The following is a 13,044-nucleotide window of genomic DNA, read 5'->3' as shown; positions in this document are numbered from 1 at the left end:
ATAAATCAAGACATGAACGGTTATTGTGAATACCTAACAAATAGAAAGACCCAGAAATTAAGAAAAGACATAAATAGGTTCAGTCAGGAGGGTATCTATCCCTTTATTAAGAAAGATTACTATACGGAACAATCTGAGCAAACCTGGGGGAGGACGCCGAGAGTGAGGTTCCAACCTAGAAGACCGAAACGCATGAACTTCTCCGGGTCATCTGAGATTAGTGGGGGTGAAGAAGAAACACCACAAAGAGAGGAGGGAGGATATTCCCATCCGAACTGAGAGTTTGATGATTTTTTAGGTCATCGCTCCAGAGACCCTCAAGGGGATTCTCAAACAGGGGAAGAGGCCAATACACACTGAAGTCAGCGTTGAGAGATCAGGAACAGGAGTATCAGAACAACCAGGCCCCTCAGGAGTACAAAAGAACAAGAAACAAAGTGTACTGGAGGTAGAGACCACACCCATTATAAATCTCTCGAACAGGAAGCTAACTAATATAGAAGAACAGGTACTCAAGATGGGATTTAGTTTTGTCCCCACAGCAGGCATCAATAAATTCCAGCTTGAAAAAGATCTAAGATCATTTTTTAGAAAAATAAGACTTCGAAGATTCTTCGAGAATAGGCCGTAGAGGGATCCCCCTACTGACTCGGGACTAGGGCCAAATCAACATTCACCCCAAGTCTATGGATGGTGGATAAAAACATCGACATTTTTGAAAGCATGGTTAAATTGGAAATTGGAAAATTATTAGAGAAAAAACATTTCCAAACCCATAATATCTCCAAATGCCAGAGAGATGCACTAAATTCCCTTGCTCAAGATACCCAAATAACTATTAAACCCGCAAACAAGGAGGGGGGTTGTAGTCTTGGATACTAAAGATTACGATCATGAAGTAATGTCCCTTCTGTCCAAAAAAAAAAAATTATACTAGGATATCCCAAAGAAGTCTAGACATTCTCAAAAGGGAGGTGGACGCCATGCTAGAAACAGCTAAAAATAAAGGTGAAATCACGGAAGAAGAGTTTAAATTTCTTCAAAATGACAGTCCTAAAACACCGGCTTTTTATGGACTACCTTAAGTCCATAAGAGTCTAGAAACCCCCCCCCCCCCTTAGACCAATAGTAGCTTCTATAGATTCTCTACTGGAGCCCCTGAGTAAATATGCCGACAAGTTCCTGAAGCCCCTGGTACAACAACAAAAATCCTATATCAAGGATACCTCAGATATGATCATAAAGGTAGAGGGGCTCAGGTTTGTGGGAGACAGGGAATATATGGTGACTCTCAACGTAGAGTCACTCTACACGAACATACCTCAACAAGATACCATAGAGGTAATAGGGAGACTTTTAGAAGATACAGAAATAATAGGTGCTAGCAAGGAGTTTATAGTCCAATGTGTGTCCATGGTACTCCTAAATAACATCTTTCTTTTTAAAAAAGAAATGTATATCCGGAGCAAAGGGACTAGCATGGGCGCAACTTGTGCCCCTAGTCTAGCTTGTATTTATGTCAGTGTGTTTGAAGAGAAACACATCTACAATGAGGTAAGCCCTTTTTACGAAAACATCCGTAATTGGGTGAGATTTATAGATGACATTTTTTTCATCTGGTCTGGGACAGAAGAGGTTTTAAAGGAATTTTTAATGTGGATCAACGTCTGTGACAATAATTTAAAATTCACAGCCTCCTATAGCAACCAAAAGGTTGACTTGTCTTTCTAGATTTTACCATAAAAAATGTGAGTAGCCACCTGGAGGTTGAATTGTTTAAAAAGGAGACAGACCGAAATAAGGTTTTGCATTATAAAAGCTTTCATCCTAAAACCAACGAGATAATATACCCTTCGGAGAGTTTCTTCGTTTGAGGAGGAATTGTACCTCAATAGATGATTTTTATAAACATGCAGAGGAAACTGAACGTAAATTCAAAGAAAGAGGCTATCCCAAAAAATTGATTAATCATCCATTGAAGCGGACCCGCTACTATGATAGGGACAGCCTTCTAGAGAACAAGGATAAGAAGTCAACCCTTGACCAAATTGTCATGGTGAGTCAGTTCTCAGGCATTGCAAATCAGATAAAAAACGTGATCAACCATAATTGGAAGATCTTGAATGATGGAGCGCAAACTACACTTCCCAGGTCTCTATATGCCTACAGAAAAAATAAAAACCTACGCTCCACCCTGGTACATACATATAGGGAGGATATTATAGAATCCCAATGCACTATTACAGGAGAGAAAGCTGTAGGAAACTACAAATGTGGATCCTGCAGCGTTTGTGATCAATGTTTGGTCACAAAGGAGATTTGTGTAAACTCCGTAAAACACAGGGATAATACATTAAATAACTGCAGGAGCAAAAATTTGATATATTTGATCCTGTGTCCCTGTAACCAAGGACACATAGGTGAGACAGGGAGAGAGCTGAGAGTTAGAATAGGGGAACATAAGTCAGCAATCAGATTGAACAAGGAAAATGCCCCATTGGTTAGCCACTGGAGAGAGAAGAATCACGGTGACAAAGACATAAGATGGATAATAGTAGAAAAAATAAGAGAACAGACTAGGAAGGGAAACAGTGGAAAGAGAAGGAAACAACGAGAACAATGGTATATGATTAAGTTCAATACCATCAAATGTGGACTCAATACTAGGGAGGATTGGGACACTCTGATTTAGTACTCTTATGATTAAAAATAGCTAATCGCTTAAGTACTGTAAAAGTTGCACCCTAGTCCTCATAAAAATGAAAACTTATGAAATAAAAACACCAATGGATTATTTCATATCATTAAGAAGAGGCCTAATGAATAGATAATAACAATTAAAAATAATTTTCCTGTAGATAATTATTCGACTAGATCTCTTAAAACCGTAGGTATCCACCCTAGAAGGTAAAATCCAAACCTAAAATCCACCTAATCGGGACGGATCTCTACTTTCCAAGATGGTAGTGGCCAAGACTACTTAGCCTGCTAAAAATACGCATGCGCCAAGATGCAATGTATACGATAAACAAAAGGTAGAATATCGGGTATGAAATGTCCCCACGTTTGACAAGATGCGAGCTTATATAAAGTGGTGTGGATGCTCAATAGACTTTCTATGAACTAAACTGTGTAAGGGTAAATAGGACCCGTATTCCATCGAACACGGCAACGGTTGTCCCTTTCCAAGATGGCCACGTTAGTATCAGCCCGATAGGTAGAAGGGCGCATGCGCTAGAGTGTAGCGTAGCTGCGAACGCAAGGAAATAACACCCCACACCTGACCAGAATAAGTCCCCGAGGCTTATAAAGACGCCAACCGGGAGAAGCGGTGTATTAGCAGAAAAACGGGAGACGATACGAAGCCACGACGAAATCGGCGGACTGAAAGGTACGGAAGGGATATGCTTGCTCTAATGTGGTGAGGCTATCCTGGTAGCTGTTATGGTTAAGGGAATAGATCGTAGAGCAGAGAACAACATTTCGCAAGGTCGTGATCATGAGGGGTCCCGTGGGTAAAAATAAAAATACGATAGATTGAACATGAGTCGTTTTTCTTAAAAAGGAGCAGGAAATGCTATCCTGCAAATATAGTGAAGAAAGACACCAGAAATTTGTGGTTCAAAGTGAAAAATATGGGTAGAGACGATAGTAATTGGTGTTATAGCGAAGAGGGGCAACAATACCCAACAAACAACGGGTTACTGGGTTTGTTCATAACTTTTTTTTAAAACACCGGTCCCCAGAGATGAGGAGAGGGTTACTGAGTAAAATGATTGGGTAACCTAAACTAGATATATATAACTCTAGAAGAGGTATAAAATTAAAATAAAAATATGCAACTTCTTTCGTAGAACATATCCAGTTAAAAAAAATCCGCCGATGATTGTACCACATAATATCGAAATCGAGTGGAATCCTTACATATACCAACATTCTTCTAAACAAACGATAAGGATATAAATTAGAATTTGAGGGGAGGTACGGACATGACTATATCTCTCCAACCTAAATACTGAGAGATTGTATGTATATTTTTTCACTGATAGATTCCTGCATATTTTTAAAATAAAGCATTATTGAACATTGGAGGTCGAGAGTGATAAAGTAAACACCCAGACGTTAAATATAGGTAAGAAAAATGTTACTTGGTTAATCCGAATAATAAAGGAAAGGAAGGCATGAGAGATAGATGATGTGATCCTAATGGGTGCCAATTTTCCATTAGATGTATGGGAATGATACAATAACGAAGGGCAGCCAGTTCTCCTATCCAGGGACTCGGGTGATATAGGACCCGGTTAATCCACGATAACCCGGACAAGAACGAGAAAGGTTGGTGGAAAATAATAGATGAAATCCTAACTAAGGAATACTCAAAAAGAAAAAACTAACTGGGTTACTGTTATAATCCCTGTAGAATCAAGAAACTAAACTGTAAATCGAGCAGAACAAGTTGGTGATTGAATAGATGACATCGGGTGAAAAAGTAATATAAGACCACGGCGACATCATTCTTTTAGGTGGGTACTTATGTACAGACATCCCACTGTGTAACCTCGAGGTAGTCTACTGCTCAGAAGGCCAATAGCTAAAATATAATGGAGGCCCTGGGGACTTACAAGGGGATGAGAACACCCTTAAAGTAAGATACATCATGAAACATGGGGATAGATGGATGTATAAATCATGAATACAGTCTGTATAATATTATGCTAGAAGGCCCAATTGAATTTCAATGGGGGACCGGGCAACTGCACAATATTAGCTACAGTATTAAGCGAGATATAATGGTTCTTATATCTTGAATGCCACGAGTAAACCCGGAATGTCTACCAAGGCTTGTGAAGTTATGTTTGGTAAATAGAGATAGTGTCTTTTACTGATGGATATCTTTCTAATATACCGAAGGATTCCTTACATATGAAACCAAGGGTCCCCGTTCTAATGTGTCCTGAAGAAGGTGTGACCTTATCAACGGTACCAACACCGAAACGCGTCGACGCACAAAGAAATAGAGAATCCAAGTAAAGCCTAGAAGTTACCAGTTATATGTTATATTTATGAACTTTTGAACCAACATATGAATTGCTTAAGGCTGAATCCCAACAATTGGTAGAAATATCATTCAAACCATCAGAAAATAAGGGGTGTTTTGTATGCTTTGTATTTTCTTTAATTGTTTATGATTGCAATGTGAAGTGTATTTACTGTAGGTCGTTTTCTTATGAACTGAGTTGATAATATATTTTTTATCTGTAAAATCTATTTTATTTTAATGTACTAAATGTTTTTACTCTGTATTTTTTCAGAATATTTGTGTCTTCTGAAATTTTAACTGGAAATAATCTGATTATTTTTTAATAAAGATTGTACACGTTATATTTTAGTTCTTGGCCTGTTTCCCAAGGGTACATTAAATAATCTAATGTGATCATAGTGGTACTTTCACATAATTTGTTCTCTTAGAGTCAGTCCAGGGATATTCCTTAGACTTGCATGCTCATCCTTGTTCCTGCAGTGTATTGGGCACAGTGAGGTGGTGAAACCCGACAGAAAACCAAGCCCACGAAAATATATACACTGCCCGGACGAGTATGGATGAGCAATTGAATCCAACAGGTGGGGCCACTGGTGTTCCCACTTTGCAGGATTTGTTGAGAGCTATTATGTCCCTACAATTACAGGTACAGGACCTAAGACAAGAGAATCTGGGGTTAAGACAGGAATTAAGTATTGTTAAAGCCAGAGATCTGTCCCAAGTTAGGGGTCAGGGTCCCGTTGTGCAGCCTGCAACATTCCAGTAGGAGAGAGGGGCTGGGCCGGGTGCTAGTGTTGGGGTCCCTTTTGCAGTCGCAGTTACGACTCCGGTTCCTGTGCCTTTGGCAGCCCCAGAAAGGTTTTCGGGGTATAGTGAGAAGTACAGCACATTTATGAACCAGTGCCATTTACATTTTATGTGCAGACCTACTGCCTTCCCTGACGATTCTGCAAAGGTTGCCTTTATTATATCGTATTTGGCTGGTACAGCGGCCTTGTGGGCAGTTCCCTTAGTAGACAATGATGATTGTGTGCTTTATAACTATCCTGCTTTTAAAGAACAAATGAGTGGACTGTTTGCTAAGCATGCGTTTATGCAGGCTAGCGATGCTGAATTGTTAAAATTACGGCAGGGACGGGAAGATTTATTGTCCTAAATTTCTACTTTCAATTGGCTTTTGTCTGAAATTCAGTGGCCAATAGCAAAAAGGACCTCCTTGTTTTACCAAGGGTTGTGTGAAGATTTAAAAGACATAGTGCCTCAAGTGGTAGAACCTCCCGATGATTGCGCAGCCTTTATAGATCTAGTGGTTAAATTAAACCATAGGCTATCGGAGAGACGCGGTGAACGGAATTGTTTCCAGTCGTCTAGAGGAGGGTTTGTTAAACCAGTCATTAGACATCCTGTGGAACATAAAGCTGCTTTCGAACCTATGGGGATTGGTGGGGTAAGAGAACCATTGTCCAATGAGGAAAGAAGGAGAAGGAGAGAGGGTAATTTATGCTTGTATTGTGGACAAAGAGGCCATTATGCACAAGATTGTACTGTGAAACCATCTAGTGCTCCAGTAAGGACGGAGGTGGCGTGCATCGAACATACAGGGGGACCCCTGTTTGTTGAAAGTTCCCATACTTCCTATGAGGTGACAGGGGCTGTGGAAAGGGCTCCAAGGCATTTTACCATCACTGCTTGTTTGTTGGTTTCAAATAGAGTAACAGTGTCTGTATTACTTGATTCTGGAGCTACTGGAAATTTTATTGACATCTCGTTGGCAGATAGGTTGATTCCTTGTGTATATAAGCCAGAACCAGTACGAGCAATCGACTGAACAGAATTAACATCAGGGTCCATTACACGACAAACTGAACCTTTGTGCTTGCTTTGTGATAATGGCCACTCAATTCAATTCAATATATTTATTAAAGATTTGGAACTCCTAGGAGGTCCACATAAAATGCATTTGTAGAATTACAAATAAAACAGAAACACATAACAAGCATCATCACAAACCATCATAAAAATTATCAAGAGCCTGCCTTCGATTATCTACATTTCGATAAGAAGAAACAAACAATATTATCAGAAAACCTGATCATACAGTACTTGAGATTTTCCACACTATAACTCCTAGGGTGATATATTGGACGTTATATAAGCTGACAGTTCATCTAATAAAAAAACAAAAGTTCAATTTCAACTAGAGAATCAATTTCAAATTAGAGACAGAATAAAACATGGGCATAATCAGACCTGTGCAAAAAGCAATTCAGTAGCAACCAGCTCACAAGAGAAAAACCTCCTGAATCCCACTGCATATAAGTTTTCAGAATGAACAACAGAACATAGTGGGAAGCATAAAGCAACCTAACCCTAACTATGAGAAAATAGCAGTTAATAGCTGCCTATCAATGTGCAAAATACAAATTAATAAAACCAAAGGCTACTACAAATGGAGAGCTAACTAAAAGGCTGGCTAAGGGAATAACCACCCATTTGAAAAGTGTACTAAAAAGGCAAGAGACATTAAAAAGTTTTAGTCCCCCTGCTTCGTTTTCTGTCCAAAATTCATAATCTCGGGTTGGTGCTACATTTTATACACAATCTTATAAAAATATCATTACAAGGTTAAAATATATACATGAATTCCTGAAAATAATTAAATAATTTTACGCACACTGCTTCGTTTTTAGGACAAAAGAGATAATCTCGAGCTGATGCTACATTTTTAATGGAGTTTGGTAAAAATATCGGACGGAGCCAACGATAACGGCTCAATGCCAATGCTGGACATACAAACAAAACATGGTCCACAGTCTGATTGCTCAACATACACAAATTACAAATGTTCCCATTATTCGGATTTTGAGACCAGTTTGCTGTAAGGTCATTTAAGGGTAGAAGATTCATGCGACCTAAAATAAGTAAGCGACGAATGCTGTGTTCTAAGGTCCAAAATAAAAAAATGTGTGCAATTCTCGGAGAGTTTGTCCTAATTATTAGTTTTAATCTTTCCTTAGAGTTACAGGATTGAATGTCCTTATCAAAACTAATTCTGCCACTCATAGATTTTAGGAGAGACTTAATCCTAATGATGGAAGGGTAAGCACTGATTCATCTTGTATACTAAAGACTTTTAATGCCAAAGAGAAATCACGGTAAAAGGAGTAGTTACCTGCCTTAACGTCAGAGATTTCATGGCATAAGACACCTCTTAGTGAATCAGGGTCACTATGTTTTAGCTGATAACCCCAACGTAGAACCCTGGATAAGCCTTGAGTATAGGAGCTTATCAAGCCGAATTCCGATCTGATTGCTGCCGTTGGAACTAAGGTGTTAAAATGACATATTTTTCGTAGTATCTGGCCTTCAACCTTGTCCCAAAAACTCCAGTCCTTAACAGGGATTGATTCTATCGCATAAAGCAGGGTTGAGGGGATTTTTGCCTTAAAAACCGTCAATAAATGTACGAAATGTCTCCTACCCATAGCGCTGTCAAAAATGTGCAAGCCGTTGGCATGCGAAGTAGCTTTACTAGAGCAGTGTGAAATGTGAGGATTATTTTTCAAGCTGCTTGTTAAAAGTTTCCCTAAATAGAGGTATGAATCTACTACGTCCAGTCTTTCAGGACCGATTTGCCAATTAAAATTATATGATTCTCTACTTTTAGAACTTTTCAAAAATAAAATTTTACTTTTGGATACGTTTATTTTCAAAAAGTGGGCCACAGTATATTTTTGTAAGGAGGCCGACTTTCTATTCAACCCAGTAGAGGTTAAGTTCATTACTACTATATCGTCTGCATATAGTAGACATGCAAAAGGACGGGTACTGATCTTCGGGGCATTTCCATCATCTTGAGCAAAGCAATCAAGTAAATCTGCTATATATAAGGAGAATAGCAGTGGTGCTAACAAGCAGCCCTGTTTGAGACCGTTTTCAGTAGGGATTACATTTGATAATCCTTGATTTCCACCCATTAATATCTTGCACCAGGTTTGCGAGTGGAGTGCTATGATCAAGGATAGAAGAGGGGGAGGCAAACCCATATTTTGCCGTTTTCTCCGTAGTAGAGGTCGATCTACCTTATCGAAGGCTGTTGAAAAAACAATGAAAGCCATAAATACATTTGAATTACGATAGATGGTGTATTTTTCCTCTATTAATTTCAACATACAAATATTATCTAGCGTAGAATGGTTTTTCCTAAAGCCTGCTTGCTCAATGGGGAGTACTTTCTTCTCTACCACCCATCCCGTAAGGTGATCGAGAATTCTACGTGCGAATATTTGCCCCATTGCATCCAGTAAAGCTATTTGTCAGTAATTACCTGGATGCGATCTAAGACCCTTTTTATATAGAGGAATTAAAATACTTCCTGACCAAGATGGAGGAATCAGAATAACAAAAAATAAATAATGGAGCTAAATAGGTAGCCCACAAAAGAGGTTCCTTTTTTTAGGGCTCGCCTGCTGTGCGCATGCGCACAGCTGGAAGCTCTATAGGGGCTTATCCAGTGTTTAACCACCACTGGCGATTCCACTGGCGATTCCTTTGAGTGCATGTGCTTTTTAGGTCACTGCGCAAGCGCAAGCCCTAAAAAGCGCGTGCACAATGCCACCAGCCGCCTGCCTGCATGCCTCACATTACCACATCAAAGGCAGCCCTCCCAGCGCATTTGTCACCCCCTAAATATTCACGGCCTGCCGGCCGTACTTTCAGTTTTGTCTCCTAATCTTCCCGTCCCTTGCTGCAACAACTGTTTATGCTCTGCTTGAAAACAAACATGGAATGCATGCTGTATCCTTTTCTGTAAAGATAAATGCCGCTCTGTCAGTAAAACCATTTTTTGAGTGAATCAGTGTGCTGTCTTTTGGGAACACATCTCCCCCAAAAATGTGCCTCAATAACTTAGGACCACGAATACCATGCTTCTTAAGAGGGCTTTTCGAAGTTTTGGTTTAAGTACTGAGTGCACTGTGTAGTAGCTAGCCAAGGCGCAGTTATGTTGCCATGTGCTGTTGGGTGCCCAGACAACATTCATATATATTTTCTTTCCTTTCTGCACACATTGTTGCGATTTATTTTGCCCTGCTACTTATCATTTTCTAAGCAGGCCTTTAAAATTCGTCATTCCTTAAAATATAGTGTAGCTTCGGTATTAATTAAACACCGACAGGTTTAACAAAACCTTCTCCCAATGCAGATGTTAACAAACAAACCTCTCTCATTTACGGTTCGTACTCTTTTCTTTTCTGTGATTTAGTTTTCCTTCCAGAATAACGTCCTACATATTATTCTGCATGTATCTGTTGGAACAGTAGCAAGCACTTGTCATAATTTATCCAGCATCGTTAAATGATAGAATTTTTTTGTTTTGAGACTTGTAATTTCCGTTAAGGCTCCCACCACACAGCTTCACCTACACAGCTCCACCAAGGCACCCACCACACAGCTCCACCGAGGCACCCACCACACAGCTCCACTGATGCACCCACCACACAGCTCCACCGACACAGCTCCACCGATGCACCCACCACCCAACTCCACCTACACAGCTCCACCGATGCACCCACCACACAGCTCGACCGATGCACCCACCACACAGCTCCACCGATGCAACCACCAAACAGCTCCACCGATGCACCCACCACACAGCTCCACTGATGCAACCACCACACAGCTCCACCGATGCAACCACCACACAGCTCCACTGATGCAACCACCACACAGCTCCACCGATAAAGCCACCACACAGCTACTCCAACACAGCTCCACCGATGCACCCACCACCCAACTCCGCCGATGCACCCACCACACAGCTCCACCGACACAGCTCCCCCGATGCACCCACCACACAGCTTCACCTACACAGCTCCACCGAGGCACCCACCACACAGCTCAACTGATGCACCCACCACACAGCTCAACCTACACAGCTCAACCGATGCACCCACCACCCAACTCCACCGATGCACCCACCACACAGCTCCACTGACACAGCTCCACCAATGCACCCACCACACAGATCTACCTACACAGCTCCACTGATGCAACCACCACACAGCTCCACCGATGCAACCACCACACAGCTCCACCGATGCAACCACCACACAGCTCCACCGATGCAACCACCACACAGCTCCACCGATGCAACCACCACACAGCTCCACCAAGGCACCCACCACACAGCTCCACCGAGGCACCCACCGCACAGCTCCACCGAGGCACCCACCACACAGCTCTACCGAGGCACCCACCACACAGCTCCACCGATGCACCCACCACACAGCTCCACCGATGCACCCACCACACAGCTCTACCGATGCACCCACCACACACCTCCATCGATGCACCCACCACACATGCCCCCACCACACATGCCCCCACCACACAGCTCCACCGATGCACCCACCACACAGCTCCACTGATGCACCCACCACACAGCTCCACCGATGCACCCACCACACAGCTCCACCATTGCACCCACCAGACAGCTCCACCGTCGCAACCACCACACAGCTCCACCGATGCAACCACCACCCAGCTCCACTGATGCAACCACCACACAGCTCCACCGATGCAGCCACCACACAGCTCCTCCGACACAGCTCCACCGATGCACCCACCACCCAACTCCACCGATGCACCCACCACACATCTCCACCGACACAGATCCACTGATGCACCCACCACACAGCTTCACCAAAACAGCTCCACCGAGGCACCCACCACACAGCTCCACTGATGCACCCACCACACAGCTCCACCGACACACCCACCACACAGCTCAACCTACACAGCTCCACCGATGCACCCACCACCCAACTCCACCGATGCACCCACCACACAGCTACACCGACACAGCTCCACCGATGCACCCACCACACAGATCTACCTACACAGCTCCGCTGATGCAACCACCCCACAGCTCCACTGATGCAACCACCACACAGCTCTACCGATGCAACCACCACACAGCTCCACCGATGCAACCACCACACAGCTCCACCGATGCAACCACCACACAGCTCCACCGATGCAACCACCACACAGCTCCACCGAGGCACCCACCACACAGCTCCACCGAGGCACCCACCACACAGCTCTACCGAGGCACCCACCACACAGCTCTACCGAGGCACCCACCACACAGCTCCACCGATGCACCCACCACACAGCTCTACCGATGCACCCACCACACACCTCCACCGATGCACCCACCACACATGCCCCCACCACACATGCTCCCACCACACAGCTCCACCGATGCACCCACCACACAGCTCCACCGATGCACCCACCACACAGCTCCACCAATGCACCCACCACACAGCTCCACCGATGCACCCAGCACACAGCTCCACCGATGCACCCACCCCACAGCTCCACCTACACAGCTCCACCGATGCACCCACCACACAGCTCAACCGATACACCCATCATACAGCTCCAACTACACAGCTCCACCGATGCACCCACCACACAGCTCCAATGATGCACCCACCACACAGGTCCACCAACACAGCTCCAGTGATGCACCCACCACACAGCTCCACCTACACAGCTCCACCGATTCACCCTCCACCCGACTCCACTGATGCACCCACCACACAGCTCCACCGACACAGCTCCACCGATGCACCCACCACTCAGCTCCACCTACACAGCTCCACCGATGCACCCACCACACAGCTCCACTGATGCACACAGCTCCACCGACCGATACACCAACCACACAGCTCCAGCTACACAGCTCCAGCGATGCACCCATCACACAGCTCCAGCGATGCAGCCACCACACAGCTCCACCGACACAGCTCCACCGATGCACCCACCACACAGCTCCGCCGATGCACCCACCACACAGCTCCGCCGATGCACCCAACACACAGCTCCACCGAGGCACCCACCACACAGCTCCGCCGAGGCACCCACCACACAGCTCCGCCGAGGCACCCACCACACAGCTCTGTCGATGCTCCAACTAACCTCCACCAATGCAC

The sequence above is a fragment of the Lissotriton vulgaris genome, chromosome 7, assembly GCF_964263255.1.
Source record: "Lissotriton vulgaris chromosome 7, aLisVul1.2, whole genome shotgun sequence".
Classification (NCBI taxonomy): Eukaryota; Metazoa; Chordata; class Amphibia; order Caudata; family Salamandridae; genus Lissotriton; species Lissotriton vulgaris.
The sequence above is the reverse complement of the archived record's forward strand: the minus strand, read 5'-3'. Positions refer to the sequence as shown.